The sequence below is a fragment of the Mirounga angustirostris genome, unplaced genomic scaffold (genome assembly GCF_029215605.1).
Source record: "Mirounga angustirostris isolate CCGP_5_RB_7025 unplaced genomic scaffold, mMirAng1.0.hap1 SCAF_6, whole genome shotgun sequence".
Classification (NCBI taxonomy): Eukaryota; Metazoa; Chordata; class Mammalia; order Carnivora; family Phocidae; genus Mirounga; species Mirounga angustirostris.
Genome location: NW_026991714.1, coordinates 55,225,638 through 55,252,419, shown reverse-complemented (window position 1 = coordinate 55,252,419; position 26,782 = coordinate 55,225,638). Strand labels below are relative to the sequence as shown.

Genomic DNA, 26,782 nt, shown 5'->3' with positions numbered 1-26,782 from the left:
TAATTGTAGCTCGCTCTATCGAGTTCTTGTACTTCTCTGTGCATTTGCACATATGTTTCTATCTGTCATGTGTTCCTTGCTCCTTGACTGCCTGGCAGGCATCTATTCTTCCTTCAAGACTCAGTTCTCTTCTCACTTCCTCTTGAAGCCTCTCTTATTCTTCTCTTAGGTGGACTCATGTTCCTGCCTGAGTGCTGGCACTCACTGAATCAAACTTCCATTGCAACATCAATCATCTCTCTCCATTAGACTGTCTGCTTCTGTGTGGAAAGCACTGAGCCTTTTCATCCTTGAATCCCCAAGAGACTACTATAACACATGACATATGGTAGGTACTCAGAAAAAGGAAAGGAAGGGCGGGAGGGAGGAAGGGGGAGAAGGAGACTATAGAAGCAGGAAAGGTGGGAAGAAGTGGGAAGGAGCCGGAGACAAGATTCAGGGACTTCACCATTCTGTCCTTTGAGTTCACTAGTTTTACAAACTCAACATCTCCAATTACTAGCTCAGCTCCTCACATCATGCCTTCCTAAGCTTTCAGAAAATTGGGGGTTCTTTTCTAGAACCTAACAAACAGTCCAGGTGCACAGCCTTTGTTTATATATTCTATAGTTCCAAAGCAACAATAAATAAAAGAACCATTGTTCCTTTAATCTCCCAGAGGTTTCATCTTACAGCTTCGGTGAACAATATCAGTTATTTTTATTTTTTGGAGCCAGGACCAGGGACCTCATTCTTGCCCTTTTCCTCTCCCTTTCTTCCTCTGCTTCCCCATCCCCTCCCATGTTCTGCTATCCCTACCACACTCAGTGCTTCTCTTCTAGGTTTTAAGGGGCACTAGACCATGAAATATACAAGGAAAAAGGTATTTTTACTTTAAGACTAATAACTCCTCCCCCTTCCTCAGTTTTTACATCAAAAGACATTGTTAAATACCATCTTCTTCTACATTTAAAGAACTGCTGGTTCTCTGGGGAAAGGAAGGCCTTTCATTAAGACTAAGACCCCTTAGAACCAAGCATTCAAAGTGAGTAGGGATGATTTGGAACAGTGGATTTCATGCAGAAGGCTTGAGTTCTGGTTCCAACTTCTTTACTTAGCTGTGAGATGTCGAAGAAGTAATTTCTAATCTTCTTGGAGTGATTATTGCTACATTTGTAATTGATAGCATTAGACTAATGAACTTCAAGGTCCTTCCTGCTCCAAAATTCACTGACTCTGCTATGTTGGGCATCTTGAATAATCAGGAGAAGAAGCCAGATTTATTATCTTACTATAGCAAAAGTGGTAAAAATAATAAGCATAACTTGTTAATGTGCATCTATGTCTTCTTGTGTTAAGGTGAGGATCCTGACGCACAAACCTTGGCTGGTTCTTCCTACTGAAAAATCCCAAGTATTCAGGGACACTCTTCTGAAAAAACTCTCTCCAGACCTTCTTTCCTGGCAGCCATGGAGAAGAGAGTGGCCATTGTCGGAGCTGCTGTCAGTGGCCTGGCCTCCATCTGGTGCTGCCTGGAAGAGGGGTTGGGGCCCACCTGCTTTGAGAGGAGCAATGATGTTGGAGGCCTGTGGAAATTCTCGGTTAGTGGGACATCACTGTGATACCAATAGAAGGGAGATGGGTTCCTCTGTAAATCAAATCTGATCAGTTCTATTCAGACTTGGAAGGTAGGTCACAAAAGCTCCAGATCTGGAAAGCAAAATTTTATCTCTCCCATCATGTTATTATTGTCCAATAACTCAAAACTACTAGCTCATAAAACATTGTTACCTTCGTAACAGAGCCCAGATCTTGAGGCTGTAAAGGGTGCTAATGTCAGTAATTTATAACAAAAACAAAAACAAAAAACATATCACTGCCTTCCCTGTGTAACTGAAAGGATTCTATCCCTGTTCACTGTTGCTCAGAAAACCTAGGAATGTGGGGGTGGGGGAGAAAGAAAGAAAGAAAGAAAGAGAAAAAATTAGAGTCAGAAGTTCTGAGCTATAGTCTCAACCTTAGGTTTTCTGGGAAGATTAATTTTTCTTTCTTTTTTTTTTTTCTGGACCTCAAATGCTCATTTGTCAAATGTTGAGGTTGGAGATTAAGTTTCCTCTAATATGCCTTCCAATTGTAATGGGATGTGATTCTATAATTAACTCATGTCTATTGCAAAGACATTGTAAGTTATGATAAATAATGATTGCGTGTGTTATGTGTGTGGTTATTGAATACTCTGCAAACCCCAAAACCAGAGAGAAAAATGATTGTCTTTGCCATTCAGTCTCATTGTTGGACAAATGATATAATCAGAAAATATTCACTATAAAAACAATTTTTAAATTTTGAAAGCCAGGTTGGGGAAACTGCTATCCTTTCTGTCCTGAATTTCCCAGCCATTGTGATTGAATGTAGATGATACATATTTGACATGAAGACATTATATCCACACCATTCGCCTTGTAACCAAATTCTGTCTTGGTCTCAGTACTTGCCCAAACCACAACAACACGTTGCTCTACTAGAACATATCAGTGCTAACTTAGGACATATTTATATTCATCTCAAGAGGTTTTTTTTTTTTTAAGTGAGAGGTCTTATAATCCTGAATGTATCATATGAGATATAAGATCATTTCCATTAGGAAATAACCAATAGTTATTTTTTTTTAAGGATGCGATTTTCTTTACTTACATTTGTTCAGGGAGATGTGGCCAGATTAGCCTAAATCATGAAATGGTTCTCTATGATCTCATCAGCAACAATTAAATGCTGCTTGAACACCTATTTTGGCAGAGTTTTGTGCCAGGTCCTGAGATGAAAAATATGTGACATAATTATTCTACATAAACAGTTTCCAATCCTTTCGGTGAAGGATCCATGATCCTTTGATAGAAAATGCACAAAAATTCCTTTGATGGCAAAATCTTTCCTGAAGTCATATGGTCAGAAAACATGAGTTGAATTTGACATTAGGCTAGTTATAATCTTTATTTGTCCCACTTTGTGTTTCACTGCAGAAATGTTCTTGCGTTTGATTATAGGGTGCTGTCCCAGATCTCACTAGAAGTGTTATGGAGAAAAATCCAAAAATCTACAAATTTCAAAATATTTCTAGCCCTAAGAATTTCAAATAAGAGGTTATAGAACTGTGCAACAATGAGGTAGCCTTTCGTGATTGTCAACTTAATGAACAAGTGCCTTGAGATTTGGAAGAGGGCGGGGCAGGGCGGGGTGGGGTGGGGAGGTTGCTACCGAAATGTTAGCAGGTCAAAGGAAACTTCCTGCAAGGAGAGCACTTAGCTGAGACTTGAAGGATGTTCTCAGACAAGGAAAGTAGAGGACTATTATGTGACACAACTCCAGAGAGGGCCGTTCCCACTGTAGTCTGTGAATGGCACCCCATAGACAGTCACCAAGGCTGGTGGGGGAGGTTTCTAGGTAGGAGTGACAAGTATGAAAGGCACAGAGGATGCAGTGAGCATGGTATATCCAGGGATCTGTAAGTTAACCAACGCAACCAGATCACAAATTTTATTTAAGGAAGCAATAGATGACAGATCAGTAAAATGCAAAGTCAGACTCTGAGTTATCCACAAGACGGGATATTTCTTTCCCATCAGGTGACTGGTTATAAGCAGAATTATACTCCACGGCCCCATGGGCTTGTAAACACATAAAAAGACTCTAAAGTTTAGTCCCCTCCATACACTGCACGCCTTTCTTCTTTTAGAAGAAAAGGTGCTTGGTACATACAATCTATTCTCAGAAAGGGATCTTTGAAAAATATGTTACATAAGCTTTTATCTTACAAGTCCTGTTAGGCAGAAGGTATTCCGAAAGAAAGAAACGTGGTAATTCTGAACTTTTCACCATGTGCTTTTTCTGCAAAATGGAAACCAAATGAGGTTTAAACACTAGCAGGCTGAATGTGAACATGTTTTAAGTTTCTTATACTCCAATATTAAGACCTCGTGTCCTCAAAAGACTTTCATGCTGCTGCTATACAAAAGGGGAAAACAATGGAACCAGAACTATCTGGACTTTTGTTCCACTCACTCAACAAATACATTGGAAGTACACCATGTATAGGATACGATGTTAGGTTATGGCTCAGATAAGATGTACGGCGGGCAGCCAGCATTTTTTTTTTTTTTAAGATTTTATTTATTCAGCCAGCATTTTTAAATCAGAGAAAACAAGTCTTAGATTAACTATAATATACATGAATATGCGATTAGGGCAGTAAAAATGATCAGAGGTTGGTAGAGGTGGGGTCAGGACAACTTCCAGTTGATAAGAAAGAGGCAAGGAAAGGCATGATGGAGGGAGCGACTTTTGAGTTGGTCCTTGAGAGTATATTTGGACAAGTAGAAATGGGATTGACAAGCAGAGATGGAATCTGAAAGAAGATCAAGACAGACTGCTGCCATGCATGCACAACATTCTCGAATTAGCCTCTGACCTCGCCCTCCAGTTGCTGACGTTCTAGTGGGGAAGATGAGAAATAGACACAGTTATAACCCAAGACAGGCCGTGATACTGTGACCACAGCTGCTTGGATCTCTGGGTCTAGGGCAAGCTCTCTCAGCCAGCGGCAGAGTCTGAGCTTAACTTCCTCCTTACCCGTTCAAAACACACCACATGTTGAAATTGAAAATATGAGCTCTCTGAAGCAATTGTCTGTTGTTATATAATACATCTGTTTTCCTTTGTGTGTAGAACAGCCCTTTAGGGAAAATTCCAAGGAGCTATAAGGGTACATATTCTTTCTCCTCCTGTTATGATTGGCTGGGGTCAAGAGGCAAAAGAGCAGAGATTCATTCATGATGGAAATAATCCAAGGTTTTATCCTCTGTTTCCCAGAGCAGTCTTAGATTTTTTTTAACCAGTCCCCTGCCTGGAGCTCAAGCCTCCCTCCCTTCAATGCACAGCTGAGAAACTTCCCTCCCACTTCTCCTTCTCACAACCACCAACGAAAGGTATGGCTGTGGGTGAATGGGAAAGACTGAAGCTTGAAAATCTGCCAGGTATGAGCCATCACCCTTTTTCTGACCTTAGCAAAAATTTCAAAGTGAGGCTTAAAGAAAGTTAAAATCTCTGAGCCTGTTTATTTATGAGAAACATAGCAACCGTGACTAGAGGAAGTTTTATTTTCAAACTGAGGCCTCAGGCAGCCCACCCCACACACAAGCCTGTCAGTCCTTTCCAGCACTTTTTGTCTATAGCTTCCTGAGGTCAGTATGGGGCTGGAGGGAGATAGGTATCTCGAATCCAGCAGCAACATGTCATTCCAACCCTTCCCCACATTTCAGAGAGCTGCCTTTGGGTTTGGGGGAAGCAGAGGCTGCCAGATTTTTAATGTACTTTCAAGCCAGCACATTGTGTGAACTTTTATCCTTTCCTTAAAACAGAGAGGAAATGTTTGTTTTCCATTTAGCCTTCAACTACTTCTCAAAAAGAAGCCACTTTTCAATGATGTGGCTTCATGATGGAGTGGAAAGATTTACTACAAGTTCTGAGGCTTCTGGTTTCCTGTGTCTGTTTGGTGAGGGGTGAGGAACCCTAACTGGTGATTCAGGATCTCCTCAAGCACAGAGTTCATTTCTAATAGAGCAGTGGTTCTGAGTCTGGTTCCTAAACCAGCACCTTGAGCATTGCCTGGAACTGTAGGAAATGCAGATTCTCAGACCCCAGCCCAGGCACACTGAATCAGAAATTCTGCAGGTAGGGCCCAGGAATCTGTAATCTAAGGGGCCCTTCAGCTGATTCTGACTAGGCCAAATAAATAAACCCTCCACTTCAAGAGAAGATTCCGTTGCGGGTAAAGCGTTCACTGACTGCCATATAGCCGAACAAAGAGACTAAACACTGCCGCCTCCTTTGGACCACTTAGCTGTGTTTTTTTTTTTAACATGAACATGACATCAGAACCAGTTGCTGTGATTGAAAAAAGAAAGAACACTCTGCGGGACTATAAACACAGAACTAATGTGGGGGTAATTCGAGTAAGAGAACTAAGGTGTAGGGCCCCAGCTCTGGGCTGGGGGCCATGCTAAGGGCTTTCTTTTCCACATTTTACAGAGAGCTATGAATTGTTTTAGTGTCTTTTTTTTTTCTTACATATTAAAAAGGTTTCAACTGACCTAAAATTGAATATTCGCTGAACGGAACGTCATTCTTGGCTTCCTTTTTAAGCTTTATTCCTCTTCCTAGAACCATGCAGAAGAAGGCAGAGCCAGCATTTACCAGTCTGTATTCACCAACTCTTCCAAAAAGATGATGTGCTTTCCAGACTTCCCTTATCCTGATGATCACCCCAACTATATGCACCACAGCAAACTCCAGGAATTTGGACATAAGGACATTTGCTCAAAAGAAGAATCTTTTAAGATATATACAGTTTGAGATAAGGGCCTTGTAACTGGTGCTGTTGAGATCAGTATGTTTATCGGTTGGGGGTGCTGGGGAGCACATTGCCCCTGTTTCTGTTCTAGAAATCAGAGCCAAATATTTGGATAGCTCACCAATCAAATGTTGTTTTGGATTATAAAGTATTCGTGTATTGTTATTTTTCCCTAAACGTGTTCTCCATTAGTCTCTGAGAGCTTTTAGAATACAATAGAAAATATTAGAGAAGCCCTATATCATCATAGTGTACATTCCACCCTCATACTGTCATGTTTTAGAAACAATCCCAAATTCTCTAGTCCATACTTAGACTTCTTGAGTTCAATGCCAATGAGCTGTGGTTCAAGAAGCCATGGCATTCTTTAGAAATTCTGCCATTATGAGGAGAGTAAAATTTTAAATGAATGACTAACATAGTCATTGCTCTCATCCTTTGTCCACTTAGTTCCTTAGATTAGGAGACTTAGCAGATGACTTGGCTCCATAAATAACAATAATATTTCACATTTGTTTAGAATTCTTAATCTCAATTCATTACTGTTAAATACAAAGCATATATATGTAGTGAGAAAAATAATCAACAAAATTATGAATTGCGATTACATTTAATGTAATTTCCTTTATTATTATTTTATTTATTATATTTAATATAATTTTACATATATTTACATAATAGTCATACTATGGAAGTGGCTAATATTTCCAAGGGAGTGTATCTGTACATTGCAAAGGAGAAATAAAGATTGATAACCTTAAGATATTCCCAAATTTATGGAATTGATAGAAAATGAGGTCAGAGAGAAAGAAGCCAGGAATGTCAGTTGAGGGTGGTAGGAAGCAAATGAGATGGCATCTTTCACAAGAATATTCAGTGTAATTTACCCCAAATCTACTAACTAGATGTCAAAAAAAGTAAATATGCCCCACTGGGTAATTTCTCTTGGGAGATCTCAAGAATCACTATGACTCCTTACTTTAATGTTTTCCCATATATTTCTCAATGATCAGGGAGCTCATGACAATTATTTCCTCTACAGAAACACTGTGAGAAAATTAAAACCATAGAATTGTAAATAGAAGGAATTTCTTTCTGGTTTTCTTTAAGACCCTGGTTTCTAGTATAAAGAAATGTCCCAACTTCTTAGTCACTGGACAATGGGAAGTTGTTTCAGAAAAGGATGGGAAACAGGAATCTGCTATTTTTGATGCTGTAATGATCTGTTCAGGACATCATGTATACCCCAATCTACCAACTGATTCCTTTCCTGGTAAGTTTGGAAAATATACAATAGTCTGGGGACATATACAAATATCAAGGGTTGAGCTAGATCTTTCCATAGATTATATATAATAATTATTCTTTTTTTTTTAGTTTTTAAAAAGGAAAATTGCTTTATTTTTTTAATTTAAAAAAAAATTTTATTGTTATGTTAATCACCATACATTACATCATTAGTTTTAGATGTAGTGTTCCATGATTCATTGTTTGTGCATAACACCCAGTGCTCCATGCAGAACGTGCCTTCTTTAATACCCATCACCAGGCTAACCCATCCTCCCACCTGCCTCCCCTCTAGAACCCTCAGTTTGTTTTTCAGAGTCCATCGTCTCTCATGGTTCGTCTCCCCCTCCTTTTCCCCCCTTCATTTTTCCCATCCTGCTATCTACTCTCTCTCAGTTAATTTTAGTTTTACAAAAAGTTCAGGAAAAATTCTCTAAGCATCACAACAGCTGCTCTGAGAGACATGTAATAAAAATGCAGACTATTAGTAAACTGATGGGGAAGTAGGGACTTAAAAAGTAGGTAAAAATATATCAACATACACAACATCAACTATTTATAAGCTTAATGGGGGAATAGAGACTTAAAGTGCAAAATAAAAATACATTTACTTTGTTAAGCAATAATGTTTTTTTAGTTGAGATAAAATTCATAGAGCATAAAATTAATCATTTTGAAGTGTATGTTGAAGTAACATTTACTACATTCATAATGTGGTACAAATGCCACGTCTATCAAGTTCCAAAACATTTTCATCAACCCCAAAGAATATCCTGTATCCATTAGGCAGACACTTTAGCAAAAATATTTTAAATCTTGTTAGCCCTGGGATACAGAAAATTTGCACCACTACCTTAAAAAAATCATGAGGGGAAAACTTCATATGGTTCTTGAAATATGAGGATTCTACATGGACAGATTCTTCTACTCACAGTACTTTCAATTGCAGTGCAAATACATATTGTGAACACTTTGCTTTATAAGGAATACAATTCAAAAGCAGCTCTAAGTGGGGTGGAGTCTAATTTAATTTCTTTAACTTAGAGGAGTATCCATCTGATATTTCATTACATTTCATTACAAGTGTCAACACATCCTTACAGAGCCTTTAAAGGGTAGCCTCACTAGGTTGCAGTGGACCCCATAGGGGATATAGAGTAGGAGCCACCAGGATGCAAGAAGAAAACATTAGAATTCTCATACTTTTAAATTTCTTTTTGGAGTATGTTTTCAAATGTTTATGATAAAATCGTACAATAGTATATCTGTTTTTTTTTTAAGTTATATATTCATTTGAGAGATAGAGGGGCGGGGGGAGGCAGAGGGAGAAGGAGAGAGAAATTCCAAGCAGATGCAGGGCTCCACGTGGGGCTCACGACCCAGAGATCACGACCTGATCTAGCACGAAGAGTCAGAGGTTTAAACTGACTGTTCCACCCAGGCATCCCCATCTATATGGTTTTTAAACAAACAACTATTGGGACAATATGATTAAATAAATTGGTGCTATTAGGTTTCCAGTATCTATCATTGTGTTTCCATAGATCCTTTTTTTTTAATTTTATTGTTATGTTAGTCACCATACAATACATCATTAGTTTTCGATGTAGTGATCCACGATCCATTGTTTTCGTATAACACCCAGTGCTCCATGCAGTACGTGCCCTCCTTAATACCCATCACTGGGCTAACCAATCCCCCCTCCCCCCTCCCCTCTAAAACCCTGTTTGTTTCTCAGGTCCATAGTCTCTCATGGTTCATCTCTCCCTCCAATTCCCCCCACCCATTTTTCCCTTCCTTCTCTTAATGTCCTCCATGTATTCCTTATGTTCCACAAATAAGTGAAACCATATGATAATTGGCTTTCTCTGCTTGACTTATTTCACTTAGCATACTCTCCTCCAGTCCCATCCATGTTGATGTAAAAGTTGGGTATTCATCTTTTCTGATGGCTGAGTAATATTCCATTGTATATATGGACTACATCTTCTTTATCCATTCATCCATTGAAGAGCATCTTGGCTCTTTCCACAGCTTGGCTATTGCGGACATTCCTGCTATGAACATTGGGGTGCATATGGCCCTTCTTTTCACTACATCTGTGTCTTTGGGGTAAATATGCAGCAGTGCAATTGCTGGGTCATAGGGTAGCTCTATTTTTAAATTTTTGAGGCACCTCCACACTGTTTTCCAAAGTGGCTGTACCAACTTGCATTCCCACCAACAGTGTAAGAGGGGTCCCCTTTCTCCACAACCTCTCCAACATTTGCTGTTTCTTTCCCTGTCCATTTTTGCCATCCTAACTGGTGTAAGGTGGTATCTCAGTGTGGTTTTGATTTGGATTTCCCTGATGGCTAATGATGATGAACATTTTTTCATGTGTCTATTAGCCATTTGTATGTCTTCTTTGGAGAAGTGTCTGTTCATCTCTTCTGCCCACTTTTTGACTTGATTATTTGTTTTTTGGGTGTGGAGTTTGAGAAGTTCTTTATAGATTTTGGATACCAGCCCTTTATCTGTAGTGTCATTTGCAAATAACTTCTCCCATTCTGTGGGTTGCCTCTTTGTTTTGTTGACTGTTTCCTTTGCTGTGCAGAAGCTTTTTATCTTGATGAAGTCCCAAAACTTCATTTTTGCTTTTGTTTCACTAGCTTTTGGAGATCTATCTTGAAAGAAATTGCTGTGGCCGATGTCAAAGAGGTTACTGCCTATGTTCTCCTCTAGGATTTGGATGGATTCCTGTCTCACATTGAGGTCTATCATCCACTTTGAGTTTATCTTTGTGAATGGTGTTAGAGAATGGTCAAGTTTCATTCTTCTGCATGTGGCTGTCCAATTTTCCCAGCACCATTTATTGAAGAGACTGTCTTTTTTCCATTGCATATTTTTTCTTGCTTTGTCAAAGATTATTTGACCATAGAGTTGAGGTTCCATATCTGGGTTCTCTATTCTGTTCCATTGGTCTATATGTCTGTTTTTGTGCCAGTACCATGCTGTCTTGGTGATCACTGCTTTGTAATATAGCTTGAAATCGGGCAACGTGATGCCCCCAGCTTTGTTTTTCTTTTTCAACATCTCCTTGGCGATTCGGGGTCTTTTCTGATTCCATACAAATTTTAGGATTGTTTGTTCCAGCACTTTGAAAAATGTCATTGGAATTTTGATCGGGATGGCATTGAAGGTATAGATTGCTCTGGGTAGCATAGACATTTTAACAATGTTTATTCTTCCGATCCATGAGCATGGAATATTTTTCCATCTTTTTGTGTCTTCTTCAATTTCTTTCATGAGTGTTCTGTAGTTCCTAGAGTATAGATCCTTTACCTCTTTGGTTAGGTTTATTCTGAGGTATCTTATGGTTTTTGGTGCTATTGTAAATGGAATCATTTCTTTAATTTCTCTTTCAACAGTTGCATTGTTAGTGTATAAGAAAGCAACTGATTTCTGTGCATTGATTTTGTATCCTGCCACATTACTGAATTGCTGGATGAGTTCTAGTAATTTGGGGGTGGAGTCTTTGGGGTTTTCCACATAAAGTATCATGTCGTCTGTGAAAAGAGAGTTTGACTTCTTCTTTGCCAATTTGAATACCTTTTATTTCTTTTTGTTGTCTGATTGCTGTTGCTAGGACTTCTAGTACTGTGTTGAACAACAGTGGTGAGAGTGGACACCCTTGACGTGTTCCTGATCTTAAGGGAAAGGCTCTCAGCTTTTCCCCACTGAGGATGATATTTGCTGTGGGTTTTTCATAGATGGATTTTATGAGCTTGAGGAATGTTCCCTCTATCCCTATACTCTGAAGAGTTTTAATCAGGAAAGGATGCTGTATTTTGTCAAATGCTTTTTCTGCATCAATTGAGAGGACCATATGGTTCTTCTCTCTCCTCTTATTAATGTGTTCTATCACATTGATTGATTTGGGAATGTTGAACCACCCTTGCACCCCGGGGATAAATCCCACTTGATCGTGGTGGATGATCCTTTTAATGTATTGTTGGATCCTATTAGCTAGGATTTTGTTGAGGATTTTGGAATCCGTATTCATCATGGATATCGGTCTGAAATTCTCCTTTTTGACGGGGTCTTTGCCTGGTTTGGGGATTAAGGTAATGCTGGCTTCATAGAATGAGTCTGGAAGCTTTTCTTCTATTTCTATTTTTTGAAACAGCTTCAAGAGAATAGGAATGTTTGAATCTTTGAATGTTTGGTAGAATTCCCCAGGGAATCCATCAGGCCCTGGTCTGTTTTGGGGGAGGTTTTTGATCACTGCTTCAATCTCGTTACTGGTTATTGGCCTATTCAGGTTGTCAATTTCTTCCTGTTTCAGGCTTGGCAGCTTATAGGTTTCCAGGAAGGCTTCCATTTCATCCAGATTGCTCAATTTATTGGCACAGAGTGGTTGATAATAATTTCTAATAATTGTTTCTATTTCCTTGGTGTTAGTCGTGCTCTCTCCCCTTTCATTCATAATTTTATTAATTTGGGTCCTTTCTCTCTTCTTTTGGATAAATCTGGCCAGTGGTTTATCAATCTTATTAATTCTTTCAAAGAACCAACTTCTAGTTTCATTGATCTGATCTACTGTGTTTCTGGTTTCTAATTCATTGATTTCTGCTCTAATTTTAATTATTTCTCTTCTAATGCGTGGCTTAGGCATCGTTTGTTGCTTTTTCTCTAGTTCTTTAAGGTGTAGAGTTAGTTGGTGAATTCGGGAGTTTTCTATTTTTTTGAGTGAGGCTTGGATGGCTATGTATTTCCCCCTTAGGACCGCCTTTGCAGTATCCCATAGGTTTTGGACCGATGTGTTTTCGTTCTCATTGATTTCCATGAATTGTTTAAATTCTTTGATTTCTTGGTTGACCCAAACATTCTTGAGCAGAGTGGTCTTTAGCTTCCAAGTGTTTGAATTTCTGCCAAATTTTTTCTTGTGATTGAGTTCCAGTTTTAGAGCACTGTGGTCTGAGAATATGCAGGGAATAATCTCAGTCTTTTGGTATCGATTGAGACCTGATTTGTGACCCAGTATGTGGTCTATTCTGGAGAAAGTTCCATGTGCGCTCGAGAAGAATGAGTATTCTGTTTTTTAGGGTGGAATGTTCTGTAAATATCTATGAGGTCCATCTGGTCCAATGTATCATTCAGAGCTCTTGTTTCCTTGTTGATTTTCTGCTTAGATGATCTGTCCATTGCTGAGAGTGGAGTATTGAGGTCTCCTACAATTAACGTATTGTTATCAATATGACTCTTTATTTTGGTTAACAGTTGGCTTATGTAGATGGCTGCTCCCATGTTGGGGGCATAGATATTTACAATTGTTAGATCTTCTTGTTGGATAGACCCTTTAAGAATGATATAGTGTCCTTCTGTGTCTCTTATTACAGACTTTAGTTTAAAATCTAATTTGTCTGATGTAAGAATTGCCACCCCAGCTTTCTTTTGAGGTCCGCTGGCATGGAAGATAGATCTCCATCCCTACACTTTCAGTCTGGATGTATCTTTAGGTTCAAAATGAGTCTCTTGTAGACAGCATATGGATGGGTCCTGTCTTTTTATCCAATCTGCAACCCTGTGCCATTTTATGGGAGCATTTAGGCCATTCACACTGAGAGAGATTATTGAAAGATATGAATTAATTGTCATCATGTTGCCTGTGAAGACGTTGTTTTTATAGATTGCCCTGTAAATTTCTGTTGTAGATCACTCTTGGGGTCTTTCTTCTTTTATAGAACCCCCCCTTAATATTTCTTGCAGGGCCGGCTTAGTGGTCACATATTCTTTCAACTTCTGCCGGTCGTGGAAGCTCTGCATCTCTCCATCCATTCTAAATGAAAGCCTTGCTGGATAAAGTATTCTTGGCTGCATGTTCTTCTCATTTAGTACACTGAATATGTCTTGCCAGGCCTTTCTGGCTTGCCAGGTCTCTGTGGATAGGTCTGACGTTATTCTGATGTTCCTCCCTCTGTACGTAAGGAATCTCTTCCCCCTAACTGCCCTTAAGATGGTTTCCTTGGTTCTAAGATTTGCAAGTTTGACTATTACATGCCGGGGTGTTGGCCTGTTTTCCTTGATCTTAGGAGGGGTCCTCTCTGCCTCTAGGACTCGAATGTTTGTTTCATTCCCCAGATTAGGGAAGTTCTCAGCTACGATTTGCTCAAATACATCTTCTAGCCCTCTCTCTCTCTCCACTCCCTCCGGGATTCCAATGATTATGACATTGGAACGCCTCATGGTGTCACTTATTTCTCTGATTCTATGTTCATGGATTCTGAGTTGTTTTTCCCTGGCCTCCTCTTTTCCCTTTTTGTCTATTATACTGTCTTCCAGATCGCTTATTCTCTCTTCTGTTTCAGTTACCCTAGCTGTTAGCTTATCTGGATTGGATTGGATCTCATTGATAGCATTTTTAAGTTCTGCCAATTCCCCTTTTATTTCTGCCCTTAGAGACTCTATGTTGCCATTAATTGATTTCTCCATTCTAGCCATCGTCTTCACAATTGCTGGCCTGAATTCCATCTCCGACATCTTGGTTATATCTGCATCCATTTGTAAATCTGCAGCATAAGTCATAATCTCTGAGTCTTTTCTGTTTTGGGGGCTCCTCCTCCTAGTCATTCTGTTGATGGGTGGTTGAGGGAATGTATAGAGTCCAAATTATTGACCAGAACCCAAGCAAGATGCACCTGTTTTCTTGGGACCTTAGGGTTGCTGGCCTCTTGTTTTCCCAGCCTGTCTTCTGCGGGAGGGGCCTGCCGCGCTGTTACTCAGGCAACCCTGTTTGGGCAGAGTTGCCCTGCGCCCCTGTGGCGGGGGATGGGCTCAGTGGGAATCAGTCTTGGGGGTTTTTGTTCTCTGGCGCCTTTCCCTGGCAGCTTTCCACGTCTCTTCCGTGAGTCAGAGCAGAAAAGACCGTTTCCAACCCTTTGCCTCAGAGCAGAGAGACCTCAGTCTGTTCTTCAGTGAGCTCTCCAGGCCACACCGTCTCCGTTTCTGTCCGTGCTGCTATAAACTGCAGCGTCCTGGGTTGTGCGCCCCTCCGCAGCACTCCCAGTCCTGCCTCCAGGTCGGGGCACGTCTCTGCCCTTTGTGCTTCTAAAACCACCAGCCGCTCCCAGTTCACTGCGCGCGCGACTCCACCGCTCTGGGTTTCCACCCCGGGAGCTACAGTTCACCAGCGAGACCCTGGCGCTCTGGGTTTCCGTCTGGGGGGCTGCAGTTCGCGTGCGCATGACCCCGCAGCTCTGGGTTTCTGTCCCAGGGACTGCCCTAAAGTCCTTTCCCATACCAGTCTGCGAGTCTGTGCCCCATCCGCAGCGCACGAGGCTATCACTCACCCGCGGTGTAGGATCCCCACAGCCAGGCACCCTCCCACTGCCATTTATCCTCCGATATCTGCCCGCGGAATCATGGCTCTCCGCTTCATACCTCAAAACCAACTGCCTGCGATATTCTGTTTGTACAGATCCAGATCTTCTTACATCTCAGGCTGGTTTCATGGGTGCTCAGAGTGGTCTGGTAGATATCCAGCTCAATTCCGGGGACCAGTTGAAATAGGGTCCCCTACTCCTCCGCCATCTTTCCCCCCTCCTCCCTATAATAATTATTCTTAAGGTTCCAAAGATTTCAAAACAAAATTTTGAAGTCTGATGATACGTGAAATATAGCAGTAATTGGCCTCCTGACCTCTTATGCTAAAAGAATCAAGGACCTGCAAGTCAGAGATCAGATGAAGACCTGTAGAGGAAGTGTTTGTGTAGAGGAAGGGTTTTTAAAAGTCATCTATAGGCACATTTTGCAAATTCACTTTAGAAATTTCAGTGTGTGGGGGCGCCTGGGTGGCTCAGTTGGTTAAGCGACTGCCTTCGGCTCAGGTCATGATCCTGGAGTCCTGGGATCGAGTCCCGCATCGGGCTCCCTGCTCGGTGGGGAGCCTGCTTCTCCCTCTGACCCTCCTCCCTCTCACGCTCTCTGTCTCTCATTCTCTGCCTCAAATAAATAAATAAAATCTTTAAAAAAAACAAAAAGAAATTTCAGTGTGTGTGTGTGTGTGTGTGTGTGTGTGGTTTAGTGGCATACTCCATTACTAAACAAAATGCCAAACATCAAATAAATATAATACACAAGCAACCATCCTTTCTCCTTCCTTCCTTCTTTCTTTGCAACAGGAACACATGTCCACTATAAAATATTAGACTTCCCATCTGCAGGCATGCTGTTCATAGGCCAAGATAATTAAAAGAGTAAGATTCAGGAAGAATAGAAGATTGAAAGCATGAAGGTTTTAAGAGGCAGTATATCAAGGGGTTCTGAATGTAGCCTTAGAACACTTGGGCTCAACGTCTTATTCCACTAGTTCCTTACCATGTGACCTTAGACCAGTCACTTAATTTCTTTGTCTTGATTTCCTTGTCTTTTAAAATAGGGATACTAGTATCTGCCATTCAGAGATGTTATCAAGATTAAATGTTAAACTGTAAATCCTTTAGCAGAGGGCCTAGCCCACAGTAAGTACTCAATAAATATTAGCTATGATTACTATCAAAATATGAGTTCCCATACTGCAGGTTTTTTAAGGCACTGTAAGTACTTAGTTGGGGGTTTATTGGTCAAAAACCACTAAAAGGATAAATGCACTTCAACTAGGAAACTTTGTTTTAAAAATTAAGACTGATAATAGGAATTTTTTAAAAAATGAAAACAGTGAGTCTTCATCATTTCTCCTGAAAATCAACTCAAACCACTCCTCATGTTCCACTTAGGCCTACATCAGTTTCAAGGCCACTACCTCCACAGCAGGGACTATAAGAACCCAGAAGCCTTCAAGGGGAAGAGGGTCCTTGTGATCAGCCTGGGGAACTCAGGATCTGACATTGCTGTGGAGCTTAGTCCTCTGGCTGCACAGGTATACTGTGAGAAACAAAGCTGGGGTATAGCTATGCTCTAAAATCAAAGCTTAGGCTCTGCGGCTCGTGTTTGCCATGTCATAAGACAAGGGATCCACCTATTGCATAGGCCCATTGAATCAAGGAGGACTTAAGACATTCTCCCTGTGAATCAAGGTAATGTGGCCCAGGCTGGCAAGGAAGTACATTCTACCAGATCCAGAGGTAAGTGTACGTGTGTATATATGTATATATAAGAGTGCATTTTTTGTTTTAATTTTGTGTTCTGATCACTTCTAAGCAAACTGTTGCTAGTTGGGATCCACCTTTATTTATATAACAGTATTTCTTATCACCTACCATACAAAAAGCATTGTGCTTATCATTCCGAAAGTCTGGAAGACATGTATGATTTGGTTCTTACTGTCATTTATCCACTCAAAAGCCAGTGCTCAACAAACACTGGGCACATGTTATATGCCAGAACTATGTCCGACTAGAAATAAACACAGAAATAAGTCAGAATACTTCTTGACTTCCAGGAGCAGTCAGTGGGTGGAGGTGAGATGACAGGCACGAAAGGAGGTAATAAAAATGCCACACATTAGGTGTGGAGATGGCAGCACCATAAAAAGAGAACCTAGCTTAGCCTGGATGAAGTCAAAGAAGGCTTCCCAAAGGACTCTAAGCTAAATCATCCATGACCAATAGACCCTGAAGAACTTATTTTTAAGGAAATACATGCTCAATAAACAAATTCTTAAGTGGATGTAAATAAAACTTAAGGAATTTTTTGGAGTTCAATTCCCTTGGGTTGTCACAAAAGTGGCATAATAGACAAGCAGCTGGGCTTGTCTCAGAGCTGAGACTGCTGCCATGGTTTGGGTTCCTAGCAGAGGTCATGGAGTGGGTGTGTAAGAAGGACTGGAAGAGACTTCAGACAGAGAACTGAATTAACTCTTTGGCATCTCTTCAGCCTAATTTCAGGTAGAGATTTAGCTACATTTCTTCCACCCAATCCAGCAACTACCACCATCCACTACCACTGAGGCTCTGGACTGGCTGGTACCCACCAGTCCTACCATCGATGTCTCTGACTCTGTGAAGATTAGGCCCATCACAACTGAATACACAGCCCTCTTGTTCCAAGATGACAGGTTCTCATTATTTCAACAACTGTTCACTACCCCTGTGGGGTGTAGAGGCAGAGTAGTTCTGTCTCTACCTAGTTTCAGTCATGGTCTATTCGTCTTGACCCAACTCTTTAAAAATGCTTCTTTGCCTGGATATTGAGGGAAATGTATGGAGATGTTCACAGAACATGTCCATGTGTCATATCTGCTTCTTTCTTACAGAGTGATATTGAAATCCATGTTGCCTTCCCCACCAGGTCATTATCAGCAGCAGAAGTGGTTCCTGGGTCATGAGCAGGGTTTGGGATGATGGCTATCCTTGGGACATGGTGTATGTGACCCGTTTTGCAACCTCCCTCCGGAATGCCCTTCCTTCATTTGTCTCTGACTGGTTATATGTCAGGAAGATGAACACATGGTTTAAGCATGAGAACTATGGCCTGATGCCTTTAAATGGGTACTACAAGTAACTCCTATTTTATCATCCAAAAAAGTGGGGCACTAGTTTCAGTGGAAATTTTTCTCTCTAGGTCTAACTTTAATCAGCTCACTGAAGTTATTGGGATTAAACTGAGGACTGCATAACTGACACAGTATACTCGGAGATCATGCATGCGGTGAAAATCTTACTGAAATGACTCTAGTGGGGAAAGGTATATGGGAAAATACAAAATGGCAAAGGAGCAGACAGCTAGATACCCCTGACATGCAAGATTCATTTACGGTAGCTACGAGCTATAGCAGAGAATTTTGAAGGCTGAGCCAATTCATGAATTGTCCTTTTGCGGAACATCTTATCCATGTTTTGGGTGAATGGGGATAGCAATAATAATAGCTACTCCCCAAGACTATCCTGGTATGCAGTAAGATAAAAAATTAAGGCATTTTGTAAACTATAAAGCTTTACAAATATTGGTTCTTATTAATCTTAAATTTTCCAATATGCTTCTAAAGAGCAATGAACAAAGTAGTATTAATCAACATGTCTCAGAAAGCAGAAAATCTCGAAATGAAAGTGCACACTTCCTTAACCACAGAGTCTGGGATTTTAGCAGGACAGTAAGGATGCATGGAACATGTAAAACAATGAAGATTCACAAAACTGATGTAGCCTTTAAAATTAATATTTGTTTATATACTTCTGTATAGAGACAGAGCCCAACACCTACTAACTAGAAAGGCATTCTAGGGGCACCTGGGTGGCTCAGTCAGTGAAGCATCTGACTCTTGATTTCAACTCAGGTCATGGTCTCGGGGTCGTGAGGTCAAGCCCCGTGTCCGGCTCCATGTGGGCATGGAACATGATTAAGATTCTCTCTCTCTCTCTCTCCTTCTGCCCCTCTGCCCCTCCCACCCCACTCACATACTCCCTCTCTAAAAAAAAAAAAAAAAAAGGAAAGAAAGGAAGAAAGAGAAAAAAAGAAAAGCATTCTTGGCAGAAGAATCAGTATATCAATAAAAAACTATTAAAGTGGGTAAGACAAGAAAGGACTCACTAAGAAATTTCATCTTGGCCCATGCTAACAAAAATGTTTCATTCTGGGGGCACCTGGCTGTCTCAGTCAATAGAGCATGCAATCTCAGGATTGTGAGTTCAAGCCCCATGTTGAATGTAGAGGTTACTTAAAAATAAAATCTTTAAAAAAAATGCTTCATTGTGTTTAGAGAATCAGATAAGGAAAAACAAGAGGAAACTGTAAATTGGAATAGCAAATGCCAGGTTTAGGAGCCAGACCCTCACTCCACAGCATTTATCCTACCTAGTCTGGCAGACTGCTACATCCTTAAAGAAAAAAAAATGTTGATTTCATGCATTGAAAATTATGTTTAATGTAACAAAAGCTCCAAAACCTGAGCTGATTAAGACTTTTTGTCTTGTAAGAGCAACTGCAAATCATATTCTGGCTTTGCCCTTTAGACAATTGAAACATAGATTTGGAAATCCATTCATTCTTGGAATGAAGCTCCCTCTTAGAAAAGCTTCCAATTACTCTAAGGTATTGATGACACCTTCTCAATCATCCCTTGGGTAGGGGGCAGGGGGAGAAAAACAGGTTTTATTGTGTCCTACTTTTTGTCACCTTATAAAGCAAAAGAAGAGGTAGCAGAATTATAGACATAGAGAATGGTGTGGAAGTATATAGACAGATTCTAAGATTTATAAACTTTCTGAGTGCTTCAGATACTTGGAGTAAATTCCAAAATCCCTGAATCCTGGAATTTTGGCAATCAAAGTAAAGGAAACCAAACATGGCAATAAAGCAGCTCACCAAGCAAATTTGATTTTCTCATAGAAGACCTCATTTATAATAATAGTTCACTTATAACAATGATGCTCGCAAGTGGCAGACACTGTTTTAAGTGCTTTACAGGTAATGTTCATTTAATCCTCACAACAACAGTATGAGGTAGATTCTATCACTATCCCCATTTTATACATAAGGAAACAAATACAGAGAAGCAGCCACTCATGAGAGACAGGGGTAGATTATAAATTTGGGCCATCTGGTTCCAGATTCTGCACTCTGAACCATTGATTATGTCTAGGAATTAGTCTTATTCTCATCTATTTGGTGAATCACCAAATCGTATAAGTACTCATAGGGAAATCTTCAAGCTTCAAAAGGCCAAAAGAGGCAGCTCAGGGCACCTGGGTGGCTCAGTTGGTTAAGCGACTGCCTTCGGCTCAGGTCATGATCCTGCAGTCCCTGGATCGAGTCCCGCATCAGGCTCCCTGCTCGGCAGGGAGTCTGCTTCTCCCTCTGACCCTCCCCCCTCTCATGTGCTCTCTCTCATTCTCTCTCTCAAATAAATAAATGGAATCTTTAAAAAAAAAAAAAGAGGCAGCTCAGACAGAAATTCTTTTTTTTAAAGATTTTATTTATTTATTTGAGAGAGAGAGAGCATGAGCAGGGGATAAGGCAGAGGGAGAAGCAGACTCCCCACTGAGCAGAGAGCCTGATGTGGGGTTCTATCCCAGGACCCTGGGATCATGACCTAAGCTGAAGGCAGACGCTTAATTGACTGAGCCACCCAGAATTTCTTAAGGATTGTTGCTGACAATAGGAAAAAAAACTGCCACAAAATGAGAGCTCAGTAGTCCTCATGTTAATGTTTAACTCCTCAAATTTGGTTCCAGTGCTATGAACTATTGCAGATATTTCTTGGAATTGAGGTATGTTACAGCAAGAGCCTTTGTATCTTGTCTCTGAACAGTCCCCTGAGGAAAGAGCCTGTGTTCAATGACGAGCTCCCATCCCACATCCTATGTGGCACTGTGTCCATCAAGCCCAGTGTGAAGGAGTTTACAGAGACCTCAGCTGTGTTTGAGGATGGGACCATGTTTGAGGCCATCGACTCCATCATCTTTGCAACAGGCTATAGTTACGCCTACCCCTTCCTTGATGACTCCATCATCAAAAGCAGAAACAGTGAGGTCACCTTGTTTAAAGGTATCTTCCCCCCAAAATGGAGAAGCCAAACTTGGCTGTGATTGGCCTTGTCCAGTCCCTTGGGGCTGCCATCCCCACAGCTGACTTGCAGGCTCGCTGGGCTGCTAAAGTGTTTGCAAGTAGGTGGACCATTCTGTCTTTTATCCATTTAGTCAATGAGCATTTATTGAGCACCTACTATATGCCAAGTACTGTGCTAGGTGCTAGGAATATAAAGGGAACAAGACATACTCTTTGACCTTACACAGTCTAAAACAGAGCCAGGGGAATGTTACAATAGGGGAAGTCTTAGGGTGTTCTGTAAGGGAATATAAAACAGAGGCAGGGAGTGGTAAGAAATAGAGAAAGGGACTAGAGCACAGAGGGCCTTAAGAGCTATGACTTCTCATACGGAAATTGGAGGGATTTTGCAAGGTTTTAAGCAAGAGAAAAACAGCAATAGGTAGAGGCAATGTCAAGATACACTGTGAAGGTTAGAAGGGCCCTGAAGGATGTTGTAGGCAATGCTAGAGAACTTACTGGTATCAAACTGTCAGAACAGCAATGTCAGGCCACACCCACTCTATCGACAATCTTCTCCTCCTCCCTCCACTCTAGACCCCATGGTCTCCAGTGGCTATAAGTGTGCTTTTGTGAGGAAATCAAGAATATGAGGATTACATGAAGAAAGGCAATGTCTCAAATATATTGATTTAATTTACATCAATCATACCGATCATCCTTATTACTTAAAGTGTCTTTTTATTCAAGGGTTCAAAAACCTTGGCCAATATAGGTATACTTCACCTAACATATTGTCCATAAAAACTTAGACTATAAGTAATGAAGAAAATGTTACAATCATAGACTGTATGTTTTCTAAAAATGTCGTGGATAAATAAGCTATTTCAAGTGTACCACAAAGGACCATTATTTAAATAAACCCTGTCATGCAATCTTTTATAAGGGTGTTTTCTGTAAAATACTTCTATCGTGTTTTTCTCTTAAAGGCACAACAGTGCCAAACACCTGGGGTTTTAGAAAAAAATTGGCTACAGTTCATAAACCCAAGAAATTTACATGAAACAAAAGGTATCATTTATTCATCCATCAAATACTTATTGAGCACTACTATGTGCCACACTCTGTCTTGGCACTTCAGACACAACATCAAACAAAGCAGACAAAAATTTTAGCAAACATCTGACCACAAGGTACTTCCAGGCTAGGTAAGATGCTACCAATGACTAGGAAGTGTTCTGCATCGTGAATGTCATAATAGCTTTCTACCACTGTTACAAAGGCAAAAGAGCTACACTCAGTAATCAGATGACCTCTCCACAGTAATCAGATGACCCCTCCACTGCAAAACACTAACAATTTTCTGATGCCCCTTAAGATCCCCTCTGGCTGCAGGCTGATGCTGGAAAACTCATGCTTCTTTCCATTGTTCCATTTTAATTGCCATGTCCCTCAGAGTGAACTATTTTACCAGATTATTTCTTGAAAGAATTATTAATAAGAGGATACAAATCAGAAATACAAAGAAGCTGTTAAGCTATTATGTGCATGAGGTGCATCTCAGGCATGTTGAGGATTAGGCCTTGCATGACATCACAGAAATATGAGGTTGGGTGATTTGAAGTCACAAACTTCTCTGCAGTCACTATCTCACTGCAGGCCAGCTTTGCCATTCACAGAGGGGGTTCATTGCCTTCTCAAGTCTTTATTTCTGTAAATTGTTATTCTACTAAAGATACCAAAGGCAGCTTCTCTTGATACAAAATCTTTTAGGGACATAGTTCATAAATACTAAGAAAAATTCATCATGTGTCATTATGTATTTCTGATTTTTTCATCTTTTTCAATATTTCTTTCTTCATTTCTTATCTAGAATCATGTACCTTGCCAACTACAAGTGAAATCATGGATGATATTGATGAGAAAATGGGAAAGAAACTCAAGTGGTAAGAGATTGTACTTGCTAATGAAACAAATCCTGTTTTTCCTTTACATGTAGGAAAACATTTATATATTTTATAATATTTTTGCTAGTCAAAGTTCACATTTTTGGAACACTTGCTATGATCAAGCAGTATTCTATAGAAAATAATAGTCATTACACGTCACCTGTAGTGTAGACCAAACTACACTCTAGAGTACAGTTTCTCAGATGGAGGTGATTTTGATCCCCAGGGGACATTTTGCAAAGTTCAGAGATATTTTTGGTTGTTGCAAGTATAGAGGGCATACTATTGGCATCTAATGTGTAGAAATTAGGATACTGCTAAACATCCTACATTGCAGAGGACAGGCCTCCTAAACAAAGAATTATCCAGCTCAAATGTCTCCAAGAAGTCCTTTCCATCAGCCACATGTCCACCAGCAAGTTAACTAGCTGGGAAGCGAGCACTGTAATAAGAAAACCAAATGAAGAACTAAACTGAGTTCCCCTGCCCTGGTATTTTCGTCTAAAAGAGTATTCACTTCTGATTCATCCAAACACGGGTTCTCAAGTACACCATAAATGGGATCAGAAGAAAGTCATTTAAGTGGCTAGACATCAGATATTTAAATGTAATTTTTATGTTAATTACTTCTATATAAGTAAATCTTTTTCAAATTATATATTAAAATCTGTTGAAATAATAATTAGATAATGAATCCCATTCAGATGAATAGGCGACTGTATAAGAAGTTTCTTTCCTCTTTCAAGTTCTAACACATCATTCACTGAGTGCTGCCAGGTAGTTGCTGGTGAAGGATCTAGAAAAGAGAAGACTTGGAACTTTCAGACTCAACAAAACCTCCCCTGAATCTCATCCAGTTCACAGGACAGCTCTGTGAAGTGGGCACCCTTGTGTGCTAGCAATTCACACAGCTCACTCACCATCCTTTATATTACAGGCCAGTAGGAATAAGGAGGAGGAAGAAGAGAAGCCCCAAAGTCAACCTCATTTCTTAAATGGTAGACTGTTCTTCAGGGCTCATAAAAGTAAATGAGGCCATGCCCCAAAATCTAACCCTGGAGCAGATCCTAAGCAATGTTATGTAAAGAATAACCATGTGTTAAAGAGTAAACTAAGTTAATCAGTCATCTGGACACATGAAGGTCAGTTCTCTCCAGGCCAGAAGGAGAAGACCAAAATAACATCAAACTTAGATAGAGATTAGGAAGTAGAAAAAAATCAACTCATTTATAGCCAAAGAACAAATGATAAATTCATTGCTGTGAAGAAAGAAGAGTGGGATAGTTTTGGAGGTGCTGACCAAAATGCTACTTTTCTGAGGTAGAAAGTAAGAAATTAGTTCTTGGTTTACAACTGTGACACTCATTCCAATATGTTCTTTTCTTTCCTCAGGTTTGGCCAGAGCCAGACTTTGCAGACAGATTACATCATGTACATGGATGAGCTGGGCTCCTTCATAGGGACCAAGCCTAACATACCATGGCTTTTCCTGACTGATCCCCAGCTGGCCCTGGAGGTGTTCTTTGGTCCTTGCAGCCCATACCAGTTTCGACTGATGGGACCAGGGAAGTGGGATGGGGCCAGAAATGCCATCCTGACCCAGTAGGATAGGACAGTAAAGCCAACCAGGACAAGAGCTGTCAGTGAAGCTCAGAGACCCCAACACTTTCACAATTTGCTCAAAATGCTTTCATTCCCAGTGCTTTTGCTGGCTGTTTGGCTTACATTTTATTAATGAGAAAGTCCTTTACGTCTCAGAGTTTAGCCTAGAAGTTTAATCACAGATATGTATGTAGTTTAACACTAGATATATACACATATGCATACATAAAATCTCAGAGCTACTCTTTCCCTTCCTGCAACTGTAAAAATGAATTCTGGCCCATTTAACTCAAAGTCTAAATAAAATGGAAAATACTCAGCCTCTCCCTTTCTGATGAAAATCTATACTCTAAAAAGGCTTTTTGCATGCTGAATTGGCAAGTTTGGAGGTGCTTGAGATAAGGAAGAAGTAGGGTGAAGGGGAGTGAGCACAGATTTGCAGGATGAACAAAGTTTAGTAAATTTCTTAAGGGTGTTTTATCATGGGGAGAAATGACAACACAACAATGTTGAATCTTCTAACCCATGACACAGTATATCTCTTCATTTACTTAGATCTTCTTTAATTGCTCTCAGCAGTGTTTTGTAGTTTTTCGTGTATAGTTCTTACCCATCTTCTGTCAGATTTATCCTATGTCTTATTTTTGGATGTTATTACAAATGGTAGTTAAACATTTTTTAATTTCCTATTGTCTACTGTTAATATATAAAAATTCAATCATTTGTTCTAGTAACTTTTTTGTAGGTTCCATAATACTTTCTACATAAATAATCATGTTGTCTAAAAATAAAGATAGCTTTACTTCTCCAATTTCTATTTGGATGTCTTTTATCTCTTTTTTCTTGCCTTACTGCATTGAAACTCTAGTATAAATATGTTGAATAGAAGTGGTGAGATCAGACATCCTTGCCTTGTTCCTAATCTTAGGAATAAAGCATTGAGTCTTTTACCAGTAAGAATGATGTTATCTATAGATACTTCATAAATACCCTTTATTAAGTTGAGGAAGTTTTCTTCTATTCCTAGTTAGCTGACAGTTTTGGTCAGGAATGGAAGTTGGCTTTTGTCAGACGCCTTTTTTTTTTTTTTTTTTGCATCTATTGAGATGATCCTATGGTTTTGTTTAAAATATGGTGAATTACATTGACTATTTTTTTTTTGACCTGAAGGACATTTTATTCATAGCACTCTTTAGTCTCAGAACAATAATGCCACATTTGTATAAAAACAGCAGCGGAATGAGTAGTTTTCATAAAATTTTCATTAACTAAAATTTACCTACATAAGCACCAAGAATTTATTCATTTAACTATCTGGGTGAAAATTTACATTATATGCACCACTGGATTTGTTGGGTCATATTTTTAAAAATAAACTTTTTAATCTGGGACAATTTTACATTTACAGAAAAGCTGCAAAGATAGCAGAAAGAGTTTCCATTACCCTTTGCCCAGTCTCTCCTAATTTTCCATTGTACATGAAATACACTAAAAAATTAACATTGGTACATGACTACTAACTATAGAGTTTTATTTGCACTTCACCAGTTTTTCCACTAATATTCTTTTGCTGTTCTAAGATCCAATTCAGGATAACACATTGTACTTAATTTCACCAATTTTTTAAACCAAGTATTTTTAATGTGAAGTGATCTTTTCTTAAAACATGTTTTAATATTATAAACATCTATTATGTAATAATTCCTGATTCTTCCAGGGTTTGCTCAAATGAGTTGCACTCTTTGAATCTTATACTAACTGGACACAGTCCACTATAAATTTGAGTACATTCTTATGTTTACGGTGTTTTTACTGTTTTTTTCCCCCTGGTGGCAAAATACTGCTGTTGTATTGATCATAGTCAAAGTTGAAGCTATTGTGGTGGTTGTTACTATCATTGATGTTTTGCTATCATCCATCAATTGTGATTTCTTAGATATTACAAAATCTAACAGCATATTTCAGTTCTTGTCCTTAACCTCTTTGGATCCTTTGATATAATTAAATAGCTCCTTCATTAAAAAAAAAAAAGCAGTTTTTTTTTTTAAAGATTTTATTTATTTATTTGAGACAGAGAGAATGAGAGAGAGAGAGA

General features: G+C 39.7%; 1 pseudogene; it reads left to right on the top strand.

Moving 5' to 3' along the window:
* The first annotated feature begins 1,448 nt into the window (after positions 1-1,448).
* On the top strand, positions 1,449-24,855 carry LOC123841296 (putative dimethylaniline monooxygenase [N-oxide-forming] 6; annotated as a pseudogene).
* The last annotated feature ends 1,927 nt before the right edge of the window (positions 24,856-26,782 follow it).